At 32.6% G+C, this 16401-nt stretch overlaps 1 protein-coding gene across 3 annotated transcripts in view; it reads left to right on the top strand.

The window, feature by feature from the left end:
- Positions 1-9780: 9780 nt before the first annotated feature.
- Positions 9781-16401, top strand: part of prkcq (protein kinase C, theta) — a 30049-nt gene continuing 23428 nt past the window's right edge. For all 3 annotated transcript variants that reach the window (XM_051891214.1, XM_051891215.1, XM_051891213.1), the window contains exon 1: positions 9781-9890. The gene's annotated coding sequence lies outside the window, so the exon portion shown is untranslated. The remainder of the gene's footprint in view (positions 9891-16401) is intronic.

Raw genomic sequence — 16401 nt, 5'->3', positions numbered from 1 at the left:
CATGGTATCATGGATTCTATCAAATACCAACAGATAAAAATCAAAACCTGACCGCTTCTGCTAGAAGTCCAAAAATGGGCCGTGGTTGGATCATCCATCAGGACAATGATCCAAAACAAACATCATAATCAACACAAAAATGTGTCACTGAGCACAAAATGAAGCTTCTGCCATGGCCATCCCAGTCCCCTGACCTGAACCCTATAGAAAATGAGTGGAGTGAACTGAAGAAAAGAAGCACCAACATGGAGCTGGGAATCTGAAGGATCTGTAGAGATTCTGTATAAAGGAATGGTCTCTGATCTCTTGTCAGGTGTTCTCCAAACTCATCAGGCATTATAGGTGAAGACTCAGAGCTGTTATCTTGGCAAAAGGAGGTTGCAAAAAGTATTGAATAAAAGGGTGCCAATAATTGTGGCCAACGTGTTTGAGAAAAACATTTATTTCATAATGTGATTTTCCCCCCACTTTCAATTCTTTTCCTTCAATGAAAGATTAGATTTTTGCTAATTTTATGAATTAAAGATCAAAAGGATAAACAATGCAGATGTATTTTTACACTCATCTTTGATCATATTTACCAAGGGTGCCAATAATTCTGAGCACAACTGTATAACAAGCTAATTCAGAAAATGCTAACTTGCTAACATGTTAACAATAGCATGGTATAGCACTTGCTAAATGAGTGCAGAAATATAAAGCATTTAACATACTTGCTCTCAAACCAAGCCACATGCACCACTTGTCACCATGATGGTAACTCTCCAAAAACTCACATAAACAGAAACTCTTCTAAATTAGCATAACAAAACATTAATCACTACTAAATCTCCCTTACCATTAATCTTGCACAAGAAAAAATTATATAACACTTAATTTTAGCATTTACTCTTCCTTTCGAGTGCCATGGGCAAAGCATACTGAGAAATAGAAATCCCAGCCCAGTTTCAGTTAAACTTAAGTTCTTTTAAATTAAAAGAAATAAAGTTCATAAAACTCAAAACAATGAAACAGTTCAGTTTACTCAAAATATATCAGTTCTGTGAACTTGACAGAAAAAGAAAGTGCTAAATACCCATAAAAGTTAGTTTGACTGAACTAATTTGTTTAATTTAAGTTTGTCCTACTCAAACCAATTAATTATTTTGAGAGTTAGGGTATACAGTGTACTATTAAAGGCTATTTCGTATCTTTATCTTTATCGTCATGCTTTGGACTTCCACGAGTGAGACATTTAGAGTGTATGCTTGCATTTTCTTTACGTGTTCCATTGGGAAAATATTAAAGCGACATGAATGTAAGTAGGTGATCCAATTCATGTTCAGACAATAGCTTGCAGATTCCCTTTTTGAAATACAGAAAAGGCTGAGTGAAGAAGTAGGAGGAGGCTTTGAGAAGAGATGTCAAAGACATATGCTAAAAGAGAAAAATGGGCTTCAAGGTTGTTTTGAGTCCTTTGGGGCATTTTGAGATCCAAAAAAGTCAAATGGCTTGTTAAATAGCCCATACTGTTGTTTGATTTGAGTAAAAGACCAAAATGTTATTTGCTATTCTTTAAAAATATATAATCTCCCTATATAATCTGCACTTTAACATGCATGCTGTGTAACTTTCCATTAGAAGAAGAACCAACACAATTTTGGTCACAGATAACAAATCTGATAAAATGTGACACAAATGACAGCTAATGGCAAGATTTTCTGTAGGCTAAATGCCTGTTTTTCATTAAACATCTGAGATTCTCCATTTGCTCTCTATTTAATCAAATTACTGTATACAAGAAACAACCATTTCCAATTGTATATGAGATTTAATTGTGATTGTTCTTTACAATTGTATGTCTATCATGAGATTTTTTTTTTATACATTTGTGTCTGATTCTGCTTGTTTTCATTCTATCTGGTGACACAAAGTCTCTCAGATGGCACAAAGCACAACGCATCATTTCCTGTCTGTTCCAGTCATGGAGGAGTGTTTTGGAAAAGTGCTGTAATAGTGAAAACAAACTGAATACGATTAGCTCAAAAAAAAAGAAAAAAAAAAGAAAGAAAAACCTTTCAGTTAAAATGATACAACCTAAAATAAACTGTTTTCATCTAAATGAACCACAGTATTTAGGTTTTCCTGTATGCTGTTTTAAAGTATCACTCACATTATGAATATTTTTTCACTAAACTTTTCTCTCAACAGCCAATTCAGTCACGCGGCTGGATATTTCACTGCATGGGGCATTCCAGCAATCTGTGTGTTTGTGTGTTTGTGTTTGTTTGTTGTGTGTGTGTGTGTTTGTGTGTGTGTGTTTGTGTGTTGTACATTCATTTGTATTCACTGTGAATGACTCAGTACAATCTCAGCATGCGAGCTGTTTAAACAGAGATGGTTTTGAGAAAACTGTTTCATATTCATTCATACTTCCTGTAAAAATAACACTAACAGAAGCAATAATAGAGAAAGTGGTTTCCTATCATTTCCCTTAAGCATAAACAGGCCTTGTGTTACATTTGTCTTCGAGACATGTTTTCTACACAACATAAACAATTTGAAATGCATTATATATATATATATTTTTTTTTAGTCCAGAGTTCATTAGTACAGGCCACAGTTTTTGCTTATTAAAAAAATAACTGCTTATTAAAAAGTCTAACTGGATTTAATTGTTTTATCCATTGCTGAAAATAAGTCAAGACAATACACAAGTTAGCAACTTGCTTTTGTTAGCACAGATGGTGTCTAAGCTTTTGGGTTTTGCAACGCATCTAATTAGTTTCTCAACAAGGCAAAAGCACATGTCCTGAAATAACGTTCCATTTTAGCAAAACTATAAAAGCAAGATCACACAGTGATATGTGAAAAGCTAAAACACTTTATTAAAAAAATGCTATCTTCGGTCTTATCTTTAATAATTTTTATGTTTATTTGTATATAAATAAAATAAATGGGTAACACTTTATTTTACAGTGTCCTTGTTACACATATTACATGTAGTTACTGGAGTAATAACAATAAATTATGCATAATTACATGCGACTAACCCTAAACTAAACCCTATAGTAAGTACATGCAGTAAATTGTTATTACTCAGTACTTAAATATATAATTACACTGTAACAAAGACACCTTAAAATAGAGTGTAACCAATAAATGTTTAAATTATATATAGTGTAGATTACTTACAAATTGTAATCCATTACAGATTGCAAATTACATAATGAAATTTGTAGTTAGTAACGTAATCTGTTACATTACACATTTTAGGTAATATACTCTGATTACTTTTTGGATTACTTTTAGATTATTTTTGACCTAACTTGTTTATCATATTGATTTGAATAAGACAATCTTATTGATACTATATTGATATAAAAATACAAAGATAAAGAAAATATATTCCACAATATGAAGGGCATTAAACATTAGGCTATATCAGGGTTTCCCAAACTAGGGTTCGGGAACTGTCAAGGGTTAGTGAGTTCATGAAAAGCTAATGATTAATTAAATCAAATTAAAAGAAATAAATTAAAAGAAATTAACACACACTAAAAAAGATGAAATATTTCATTTGCTTACCTGCACGTCATGTGTCCATTAATCAACATCAGAGAACTGTGAATATGCGAATGTTATGCTTATTTATTAAATAAGCTTTAAATATGCTTAATTATTAAATATATTAAGTGAAAAGACACACACACATATATATGTATATATGAATTATTTATTTATTTATTTATTTATACAGTCAAACCAAAAATTTTTCAGAGACCTTGAACATTTCATTCATTAATACAGTTTATTCACTATAGTTTAAAAAATGGTAATAAAATATGACAAGATCTCAGAGTTAAACTGTGTCAGAAAAAAATAATCTTAATTATGTCAGATAACACTTAAGCAAAACATGGTCAGGTCAAAGTGTCTGAATAATTTTTGGTTCCAAATTTTTATCAATTTTACTGGTAGTCCACTGTATGAAGAATTTTTGGGTACAATATGTCATTTATTTTGCTATCCTCACTTACATAAAGGAACTATAGAACTATATATAAATATTTTTGATAAATAGATATAAATATATCAAAAATATCAATAATAACTGAATAATTTTTGGTTTGACTATATATATATATGTGTGTGTGTGTGTGTGTCTGTTATGATTATTATTATATTATATTATTTCATATAACATTGCCTTTGATTTACAGTAGTAATTTACAGTAGTAAACAATTTTCTTGTATGTATACTGTACAGTAAAGTTAATTTACAGTAAAAATTACAAAATATACAGCAAAGTCCTTTACTGTGAACATTAAAAATATTTTTTTCAGTATTGAAATATGTAAAACAGAGTGGAAAACAAAACTATGAAATGTCAAAAATTGAGGTCAAGTATCATGTAATGTATTGCAATGTAATGTTTTTTTTTTTTTTTTTACTTTGGAATTATGAATTTTGTACTTCAATTTATGAAACATGAATGTAAGTATCCATGCCATATATAAATCTTTTATCAGATATATATCTGGTATATCTAGAGGAGTAAAAGAAAAAAAAGTGATGCTAGCAATCAAAATATCAGTCATCACGATCATTATCTTGTTTAACAGTGATATTCTACGGTCAGTATTTCATTCTGTCATAATTGGTGTAAATCAATCTCATTAGATAAAATGAAGTTAAGCGATGAGTTAATTTCCCTAGAGCTTTTATTAATTAGCTACACATTGAGATTAAGTGGGGCTTTGGGCAATCCGTGGGATTTTATCATAAATCTAAATAACAGACACAACAATCGCTTCTTTCCAAAGCTTTGGATTCCATTCAAATAATTAAAATGAAATTTATTCAGACATACCCACACAGCCACACAGGATTTCTCTCTCTTTCTCTGTGTGTGTGAAAGAGTGTGGAGGACTTTCGCTGGGGGTCTCCCAGACATCCGCCAGCTCCCTCACAGGTTTCCATGGCAACAAAAATATAGAGTGAAGGCACGTTCCCTGATGCAACGCAACAATTACAATTCTCTTACTCTCCGTCCCATCCCCCCATATTTCCAACTCTCCATCCCACCCCTCCCTATTTCTCCTTCATCTTTCTCTCTTTAATGCCACTCACTTACTTTCCCCAAAACAAAGAGTGCAATAAAGAAAAAAAATCCTCTCACAATTCATCACATCTTCCTTCCCATGGCTACTACAAAAAATGCACCATACAAATCAATCCTCCATCCGTAGCTGGTTAACTGGTTGTCTTTTAGCTGTTTATAACATTAATTGCCTATTTTATTATATGTTTATAACTACTTTATACACTGCATATCCACACCATAATATTTCAAGGGATAATTTATCTGTTGGCTTTTATAGAATGTTGTCATGAATATTTAACAATGTAATTTAGAGCTTTAAAAAAAAAAAAAAAAAAAAAAAAACATGATTAAAGTGATTAAAATAGCAGGCTGGTTATAACAAGTCATTATTTTGTACATACTTAAATGTTTCTCAAACAGTATTTGCACATAGTGATAAATTGTGACATATCACTATTGCTCCTAAATATAGCCTACACTTATTTTTTTATCTTTTATTTTACTCAAATTATGTTGCTTGAATAAAATAAAATAAAATAAAAAATATAATTTATATTAAAATAAATAAAATAAAATAAAACAGTTTTTGTGATCAGTAAACATTTTCAGAAAGAGAAATTACACTTATCTGTCTTTTTGAGAAAATGGGTGTCTCTTCGGCACTTTTTTTTTTTTTTTTTTTTTTTTTTTTTTTTGAATTTAGCGCCGCCTGCTGGCAGAACAGTCGCCTGCTACAGTTGGGACGTATGATTCATTTTACTGAATCGTTTGGTTTCTAAGAACCGGTTCAAAAAATGATCCACCGACTCCAATCACGAGTCAAAAATGTGCATTTACGTATCCAGGATTTTCTGTCACTATAGTATTTTGTGCCGGATAAACCTTTTTAGGCCTACTTTCTAGCAGTGTTTTTGGGCAAGCTAGTCTAGCCTACTTAAAAATAAACATAATATATAGAAAATAGTCAGCTGTAATTTAATCGACTACATCCCACATGAAAAAAATACTATAGTAATTTATAGTAAATACTATAGTGTTTTTGAACCATACTATAGTAAAGTACTTGAATTAATTTGTTGTGGTAATTCTATAGTTGCTGTGGTAATATAACAACTATAGTAGGGGGAGACCGAGGGCAAATGTAACAAATTTTGGTCATGTTGTCATTACTGAAAAACCTTTTGAAATATTTAGATACAATTTTTATGTCAGTAACTTGTATCTGTGTTCTACTTGTTAACAGTCACCAAATGTTTTTACAAGCAATGTTAGAGTCACAATATTGATTGAAGCATTAGAAGTCAAATGTTACATCCGCCCCCACATGCGGGGGCGATTGTAACAGCATATGGGGGCAATTGTAACAACACATGTTATATCTTCATACAAATACCAATGACCACAATAAACTCCAGAGAATATAGATATAGTTAAAACTATTCAATATCCATTACATCCATATTATACAGAACAATTAATTAACTCCCCTTGCTGTTTTCCTTGGTCTGAACCTAGCTAGACATGCTGTGAACAGAGAGTTTACAGGGCCTATTCAGTAAAATGGATCCCCAGATTGAGAGGCAAAAACACTTTTCTTAAATTATTGGAATCTATCAATCTATTTTGATGTCCTTACTAAGCTGGACACTATTTTGATGGTGTCTGGGGCAACTGTAATGCAGTGTTACAATTGCCCCCGACTGTACCACCCCGTGACAAGCTACCCTGCTAGCTTGAAACAACAAAGCTAATGTTTGACAAAGATATCAAGACAACAGAATGGTAATTAAAACAAGACAGATTTAAATTCATAGACATTAATGGTTAAGACAGTATGAGGAAAATACTGTAGATGAAAAAAAAAAAAAAAAAAAAACTTTTATACCTCAAAAATGAGTCTTTGTAGAAAAACTTTACCAAGTATGATTTAGAAGCTTGTCCTTTGGCATGCAGAGAGGGATCTCCACACAGCACATGCAAAATGAGTTTCATGGTTCTGTCTCGTTTCTGATTGGTGTAATTTGTTACAATTGCCGCCTGTTACATTTGCCCCCGGTCTCCCCTGATATAAACAAATAACTTTACCAAATACTGTACTAAGTTTTCTACAACTAGGCTATATGGTATATTATACTACAAGATACACTACAGTTTACTGTAGTAAAAACTAAAGTATACTACAGTATTTAGCTATTACAGTTTATCAGTTCACTATAGTTAATACTACAGTATGCTGTAGCATTCATTAACAAAGTGTTGTAAATACTTTAATATATACAGTATACTACAATATGGTTAAAAAACACTATAGCATTTAATATAAGAGTCATTCTACGAAACGGGTGCATTTTCCACTTTGCATTTTTCAAAATTTTCATTAAGAACATACTTCTTTTTAAACAAACCTACAACTTGAAAGATCCTCCAAAAAACATATTTTTCCACCTCAGGCACAAAATCTTTGTTAATATTATCCTTTTTATTCAGGCAAGGAAGCCATTCTTGTACCACCCCGTCACAGACAATATGTATGCCATTGGAGTAGTAAAACAAGAAATAGATTTTTAAAATCTAATGTTTTCCTAATAGTAAAATGTCCCTTTTTTTGGAAACCATCAATAGAAAGTCTTTAATTTAATAATTTTTTTTTATTCTTACATATTTATTCTTGAAATATGAATTTGACGTTTCATTGTTTGTATTGAAAAAAATGAATTCACTTAAAAATCAAATAAAGTTACATTTATCTGATTAGTCCACACAGCAAGAACATCATTCAACATTAATTTATGTAATATTTCATTTTCTTTCCATAAACTTTTAACAAAATAACCCTGTGACAGTGTGGTAACTGATGTGACAGGGTGTGGTTCACTGTGACAGGGTGGTATGGACAGAGTGTTTTTCTATATAATCTGCTGGTTTTAAACTTTAAAAACTGGGGGAGGGGAGACATTCAAATTGAGTAAAAAGTGTGTGAGTGAGTGAGTGAGTGAGTGAGTGAGTGAGTGAGTGAGTGAAAAAACCAAAGTGTTGCCAAGTCTGCGGTTTTCCCGAGGAATTGGGCTACTTTTACACTGTTGCCGCTGGTTGTTTTTCATGTCCACGGGTTGAAGCGAGCCCAAATAACATGATATTTAGCCCTTGGAATGCACATTTTACCAAGGGAACCCTGCCAAAAAACAAAACAAAAAAAACATTATACCCCTCAGAACGTGATTTTTATCGGGGGACATTTTGGGATGAAATTTACCACACCGTCACAACAAAACGTGACGGGGTGGTATGTGACGGGGTGGTAAATTTCATCCCAAAATGTCCGCAAATCTCCCATGTGGTCAAGTTTCTCACCTAGCATACATGCATTCAATCTGAAATATAATTTTCTTTGTATTAATAATGTAAAAAAAATAATTAAAAACAATTTTCCCTATCTATTTTGCGTGACGGGGTGGTTGGTTTGAGCTTTACGGGCCCTGCCTAACATGATAAAGCAACAAATAAACAGTGTAAAAAAAAATTACATAGTTGCCTGCTTTTGTTCTTGGTGGCTATAAGGCTCAAATGATGTCACTTCGGCTTTGTGATATCATTTAAAGGAACAGTGCTTTATTTATAGATAAAACAAGTTAGTGTGACGGGGTGGTAAGTCAAACTGAGCGACGCGCACAAATCATAAAATATTTACAAAAAAAATAAGGTTTATTGTGAATAAATATATCTTATGTAAACAGGGACACAAATATAATCCTGAAAATAGTATATGTTTGAAAAAAATATATAACTTATTTGGTGATATTTTAGATGCAAATGTCATGTTGGTTAGCACGGACATGTGAAATTGGCTATGTAATAATGAAAAATGATTAAAAAAAGTATGATAATCTTCAAAAAAAAAAAAAAAACATTTTATCATAAATCATGTTAAAAAGAACACTTGAATTAAGAACTTTAAGCTTTGGAAACACACTTTGGGACATTTTTTGTGCCTTATGCATCTGATCAAACGTAGCGGACTCAAATGGCACCCGTTTCGTAGAATGACTCATAAATTACTATAGTATTTTTTCATATGGGTGTTATAAGAATAAAAAAAAAATCAAATCTCCTAAGTAGAACAAGTGTGTCTATCAAATTGTGTCTATTACATTTCTGTAACATATCTGTATTTAAATCATTTTTTGTAAAGTCTTATAGGCTATAAATAACTTCATATCTAAACGATTCCCTTTGTGAGGGAGCCGTTCAAATCATTCAGGCAGAATCGCAAACCATTTCAATACGTTTTACTAACCGTCTGACTAATTCATTGAGAAGATTCGACTCAAAACGAGTCAAAAGAGCCGACAGAAAACAGGACTTTGTTTGCCTGAAATGCTGACAGACAAATGTAACATTGTAGCATTCGTAAACACTCCCCTGCTTCTTAATAATAAAAATAATTTAAAAATTATAATAAAATAAAGCAGGCTACAAAACATTTTATGCAATATTTAGCCTACGTCTTCGGATCTACGACAAAATATGCTGAAAAATTCACTTATGATTTAATAACATTAAATCAAGAATGCGAACTTTGAGTATGTCAATCGAGCATGTCATTAAAAGACACTGACCTATATTTTTGCAGGTAACTGCAATTTTGCAAACCGCAAAGCACTTGTTTTCTGCTTCCTTTAGTGTGTGATGAGAGGTGTGAAACGCGCTCGTGACGTGCCCGCGCAACCTGAAGGTCTACACAAGTTCTATAAGCAGGCGTACTTTTAGAGTTCAGCATTGAACGGCTGCGTTGAACTGTGCGGGGTAAGTGTTGTTTTTATTCTCTTTACTTTATATATGAGCCTTCAGGTTAAATTTAAGCTTAGTTTAAATAATTAATTATAATAACCGCACGTAAACAGAGCTGCAATGATATCAATAAAGGAGAAACACACTGTCAGTGCTGCTGTTGCAACTGCTGACTAGAATTAAGTTAGCTGTTGACTGTTGTCTAGAAATTCACTACTAATATGTTAAATCCACCATTACATACATTCTGCAACCTTTTTCAGTTGGTTTTGCTGTAGCTGTTCGTGTGGCAGTTGCAGGAAACCACAAAACGTGGAGGAAAACCGTGTAGAAATTAACTTTGCAGTCGAGAACCTAGTCTTCTGAAAACATAATGTGATCTTTTAAAACACCATGTGTGGGATGTATCAAGAAGATTTTTTCTTCAGTTGTGAGAGGAAAACATGTTTTTTCTTACTTTTTTCTCTAACATTTCCCACACAAGTGTAGTAAAAGCTGTTGATCACGAGCTTTTGTTGCAGTTCAAAGCATAAGCTTGGATTTTTGTTGTATAGAAGGATTGAGAGCTCGTTTATCCCTTATTTGAGCACTTTTTGCTTACTTGGTCTATTCTATTGGAGTTGCTGACATTCTGAATTGTTGTGGCTTCAGCCTTACCTACCAAGATGTAAATTCTATAACCACAGAGGTGAATGAAGCCCTTTTATAGGTTTCAAGAGATATTATTGCTCAAATCTTGCTCTTTCAAAGCTTGGCTCAGATGTTTCTCCTAAAATGAGACTATTGTTGACTTACAATTATAGAGGAATTTAATGAAAAATATTGAGTCATATTTTGATTTCTGACTTTTGATAGCAGATTTTGGCATCTTCTAGACCAATCTGAGCTCAGTTTGAGGCATTGAGATCTCTTATAAAATAAACACCAGAGCAAAAAAGTGTTACATGAAACAACTGAGATTTGTAGAAAATTTTACTTGACTCTTTTAATTCACAATAATTGCTTGGAAACCACAGCATTATTGTAAAAAAAAAAAAAAAAAAAAAAAAACACATTTTCTGAAGGATTATGTGCATTTAAAGACATGATTTAGTTTACACAAAGGTAATGTGTTTAATATATTTTTAAAGCATTGTACTGTACATTAACACTGAACACCGTGTGTAATGTGTGCAAGTGCTCCACCATCCATAATAAAAACACATTTGGACAGAAAAACAAAACTATCAAAAAACAAGAAAGATAAGAACATACTAAGTACCTTCTGTGGTATGACACAGTATGTGTGAATTAGAGGAACTGCAAATGTCGGGCACTGGAACATCTTACTCACAATCAGAGTGCAATTTCCAACCACACTTTAACCAAGAGCACAAATCATGTCAGTGTTACATGGGTAAATTTAAAATTGGCCACTTCAACTATTTCTAACACACTTTAAACAATCTAAAGCTAACTATCAAAAAGGGAAAAGGTCTGTCAACTCATAATACTTCCCATTATGATTGATGTTAATTATAGGTTTACAAAGAAAATGTAGACGCTGCTCAGTTGTAATACACTGACTTCTTTACAAAGGTTAGCATGGCACTAAACCTCAAATATGATGTGATAATGGTTTGTGGAAGGTGCCATGTTATTTCAACAGCTTTGTGGCAGAAAACCATGGGTTAAAAATACTACGATGAAACAACATGTGCAGAAATGGCTAAATAAGTCAATACCAGAATCAATACCAGAATCAATAACAGCAAATAGCTGAATAACAGCAGCTGTAATTGGTTTGAATGAAAATAATGTGTGTAAAGAATATTATGGAACAATGATGTTGTATTGATGTTGTATGAGATACCATGTAGATCTGCTTTTTAATGCACTCTTAATAGACACCATATATAGGTACTGTTATAGTGAACACACTTCCTGTCTTGTTTGTTTACAAGAAAAACACAGGTGTTTCTTTACCTCTCAGATAGAAACGCACAACAATGTATTTCTGTTTTTGAATTTACATAGCTGTTAAATCTTGACTCACACTGTTCGTCAAACATTAGATGTGGTTGTCAGCCCAGGTTCTGAATGTCTCCCTTTCCTGAAACACCCAGGCTGTATCCAAAATCACCCCCTACTTTTGCCTACATTACTCCACTATAGTCCACTGAATGAATGAATGAATGAATGAATGAATGAATACAAGTGAGCGAATTCGGACACTGAAAACAGTATATACCACAATATTTTTTTTTAAAGACGTCTCTTATGCGCCATGGCTGCATTTATTTGACAAAAAATTTTTTTTTAAAAATGTCTTTCAATTTATTCCTGAGATGGCTTCAGTGTCACATGATCCATCTAATATGCTGATTTGGTGCAGAAGAAAATCTTATTATTATCATCAATGTTGAAAAAAAGTTGTGCTGCTTAATATTTTTGTGGAAACTGTGATGCATTTTTCAGGAGTCTTTGATAAACAATAAGTTTAAAATCTTTTGTAACATTATACATGTCTGTACTGTCACATCTGATCAATTTAACATGAATAAAATTAATTTAAGTATTAATTTCTTAAAAAAAGAAACTAAAAGAAAAAAAAAAAAACGTATTGACCCCAAACGGTGGTAGTGTATATATAAAATAATGTGGTAGCTATTTTGGATACTCATGTGAATTAAATACTAAAACAAATGGTACTTCCTTCGATTTCATATTTCCTAATTCTCTTTTGGAAATTGGTTAATGCAAACCAAAAGATTTTTTTCATAATAGGGCTGCACAATATTGTAAAAAAACTGACATTGTGATTTTTTTTTTTTTTTGAGGTATATATTGCGTTATTGAGGAGAAAAAAAAGAAAAAAAAAGAAAAAAAAAAAAAAAAAAAAAATCACCAGATGACTTTAATAGCTCTATTTGGAAAGAATGAATCATTCCAGAATGATTGGGGTGAATTTGTAGAGGAGTGAATCTGCACAGGAAATAATAAACAAATTACAAGAATAGATAAATACAATATAACAAAGATACAAATGAAAGTGTTTTATGTTTTTCAGGCAAGTCTAACAGTATTCAGGTACAGAAATTTAATAATGAAAGTGAAATAACACTTCATAGTCTTCACTATATAAAATAAATATAATCAGTGGCGTAACTTTGTTTTAAAAAGTGGGTGGGACAGGAATGTGTGTGGGGGGGAGGGTGTATTGTAATTGTATCATTACAATAATAAATGCACAAAATTCATTGACATAGACCTCATGTTTAATATGATAGTTTTGTCCTTACTATAATACAATATATTGTTAGTCTCGAGAGTATTTACATTAGCCAATAAATATGTAGTTCCGCGTCTAATGTTAGCTTGTCCTGATGGACTAGGGGTAGAATTTTTGTTCAGAGTTCCAGAGGTTCTGGGTTCTAATCCGCCCTCATGTTATTTTTTATTTTATTTTTTTCATTAAAACCAAATATGTTCATCAGTGATTGTATATAAAGAGCAGGGACACATTTATGTGCATTTTGTTTTGTGATTTCACCGGAATGAATAAAGTCTCCGGCCGCAACAGTAAGCGATAGATTGAAGCGCTCGTCCGTGTGAAGAGAGCACCAAGAGAACACTGTTGCGCCACTGATAACAGTGGCAACGAGCACTCAACATGATTTCAAAAACAATACATCCCAGCACCAGATCGCCTATTATTTAAAACAAACGAACGAACTGCTAATAAACTAGAGATGTTTCCTTTGTATTAGTATCCGTGCTTGTTTCAAAAGGTGCTGGGGAAAATATCGACCCAGGCAAAAAGTGCTGGGGACAATATCGACCCAGGCAAAAAGTGGTGGGGACAATATCGACATGGCAAAAAGTAGTGGGGACATGAACCACCCATCCCACCCGCAAATTACACCTATGAATATAATTCATCTTTGTTACATCTACAAAAGTATTTTTTTCTTTGTATTTTGTTGTTCGAGTAACAATGACATAGACGGAAGCAGGTATATTAGGCTGCTGTCACTTTAAGACCAAATGCACGGATCCAATATAATGATACGCATCCGTTTTCTTTCTCAATTGTTTACATTCACCTAAGCCATAAGGGACTGTGTTTAAAAGAATACTCTACGAGACGGCCATTTTGATATATTTATGTCTATGTGTCACAAATAGATGCGGAAAAGAAGGCAATTCGGTATTCGTGTGCTGACTGTGCTGCTCTGTGTGTGTGCGGAATTGAGTTCTCTTTTGCGTCTTTTTGCACTCAAATAGTTTAAAATCGCTTGAATGCTTAAACTGACAGGACCTACAAACATGCAAATGATAAACTTTCGCTCTATGATGGTTAAACTTTGCAATTAATCCAAGAATCATGTGCATTTCGAACCATGGTGCTTGGTCCATACAGATCAACTACGATTCCAATACATGACATGGCACATTCTGCAATGTGACTATCGTGATGAGCACATTGCGATATCGATGCTAAAACTATATATTGTGCAGTCATAATTCATAATAAATGAGTAAGTCTGGTAGCCATGCAAAAACAGCTCTAAATTATGCAACACTATAAACAAAAAGGTCTAAAAACTAAAGACTAAAAAGACAAACACAATGATATCAGAACGGGATCTTCAAAGTACTGTTTATATGGAGAGAAAAACCGTAGTCCCATCCAGTTTTATTTTAGCTTTTATTTTAGTTTTATTAATATTTTGAATTATTTTTTTTTATTTAGTTTTTTTATGTTAATTTTAGTTTAATTTTTAGTAATTTCATTATGTACTTTTGTCATTTTATTAGTTTTTTTTTTTTTTTTTAATATTGCTGTTTAAGTTTAATTTAGTTTTAGTTCATATTTATTTCCAGTTAATAATTTTAGTGGTTCAACTTAAACATATTTCAGTTTATCGTCAAGGCAACATTTCGAATTTTTGTTTAGTTTAAGTTTTTCAACTAATGCTTATATTTGATTTTGATTTGATTAGTTTTAGTTAACGATAATAACCCTGGTCCCATCTCAAAAAGACATTTCAGACTACAGCTCAAATAACACATTTTTATACAGAATAAAATTGCTTTAACAAAATACAACCTTCACAGTTCTGCCTAAACACTCCAGGTTTACTTGCCCCATAGGCGGCCACTGTAAGTGAATTAATGTAATGTGTTTTGTTTTTACAAATAGAGAGATGAGATAATGTTTTCTGTGGTAATTGAGCCACAGAGTCTGTTCATGAAGCTGAAGTGTTGAACCTGGAATATTCTTTTAACAAGCCTTATGAGTTAGTTTATCCTCCCGAGAGGCTTGCGAAAGCTCAAATGTATTTATAGTTCAGTCCAGTCCAGTGTGTGAGTTCAATAGAGGGGTTTGTTGTTTGATCCCACACTTCTTCCACCCCTGCAGCTTGCACATGCTGGGCTAGTTCAACTGTGTTTACTCTATAGAGTCAGCATTGACCCCACACACCGTTTGATGAAATATCACACTCATGGAGCCAATAAAGACCTACTATAAAGTTATGACATTAAAGTGTCTGTTTGTGTCCTGCTGTGTTCTTTCTTTCTGTCTGCCGTTGTTTGTCTCTCTTCTGTCTATCCTGGTAGCAGAAGCAGGTAACAGCAGCAACTCTCTATCTGTGCTACAGTCCTTCAATGATACAGGAAGTGCGGTTTGAGCTGTCAGTCAAACGACAGGAAGTGCTTGGCAGTCATGCAGACGCATTTACCAAACAAGAAAGAGAACTTGAGAAACTTAAGCTAAAGAAAAATAACTGAAAATATATATATATATATATATATATATATATATATATATATATATATATACACAGAAAAAAAAAAAAAACAGAATATCATAGAGACTTGGAGAAGGGCTATTTTAACTTAGAACACCTAGAAACTACTAGGCAGCGCCTTAACAACCAACCAAAAACCTACCAAAATGTATGGTTAGCACATTTTGACTTCTCTTAACAAGTCACTGACAATGGAAGTAAATGGGGCTGGCCAACATTAAAACTCTCACTTTTCAATAGTATAGCTACCAGACGTAAATACAGTATGCATACTAACGTGATTTTAGCGTGAACAAACGCTTACTAACCTTTTCTGTGTAAAGTTATATCCAAATGCTAAAATGCCAAATGCTAAAAGCTAAAACAACTGTAAAAATTATGATAATGGCTTAACAAACATTAATTGACAGAATAATTAATGTAAGTACTTTACTAAAATTGTAAGTTTCACATTTTCACTTTTAAAGCATCCAAAAATTGGATCCATTTACTTCCATTATAAGCACTGTAAAAATAAAATTACAGGTGTAACCATTCTTGGTAAAAAAAAATCTAAATGTACGGTAATCTCCACCCACGGTTCGGCACACACTTGCACCGCGGTTCATCTTAAATCTGTTTCTGTTGATGAATACACATTCTGGCTTCCAAATACGTTACAACAGTGATGATAAAAAAAAAAAAAAAAAAGCTTTAATATGACGAGTTTGAGTTTTATGCCGTCATCACCC

This window comes from Ctenopharyngodon idella, chromosome 4 (assembly GCF_019924925.1).
Source record: "Ctenopharyngodon idella isolate HZGC_01 chromosome 4, HZGC01, whole genome shotgun sequence".
NCBI lineage: Eukaryota > Metazoa > Chordata > Actinopteri > Cypriniformes > Xenocyprididae > Ctenopharyngodon > Ctenopharyngodon idella.
This window is presented reverse-complemented; position numbering and strand designations above follow the sequence as displayed.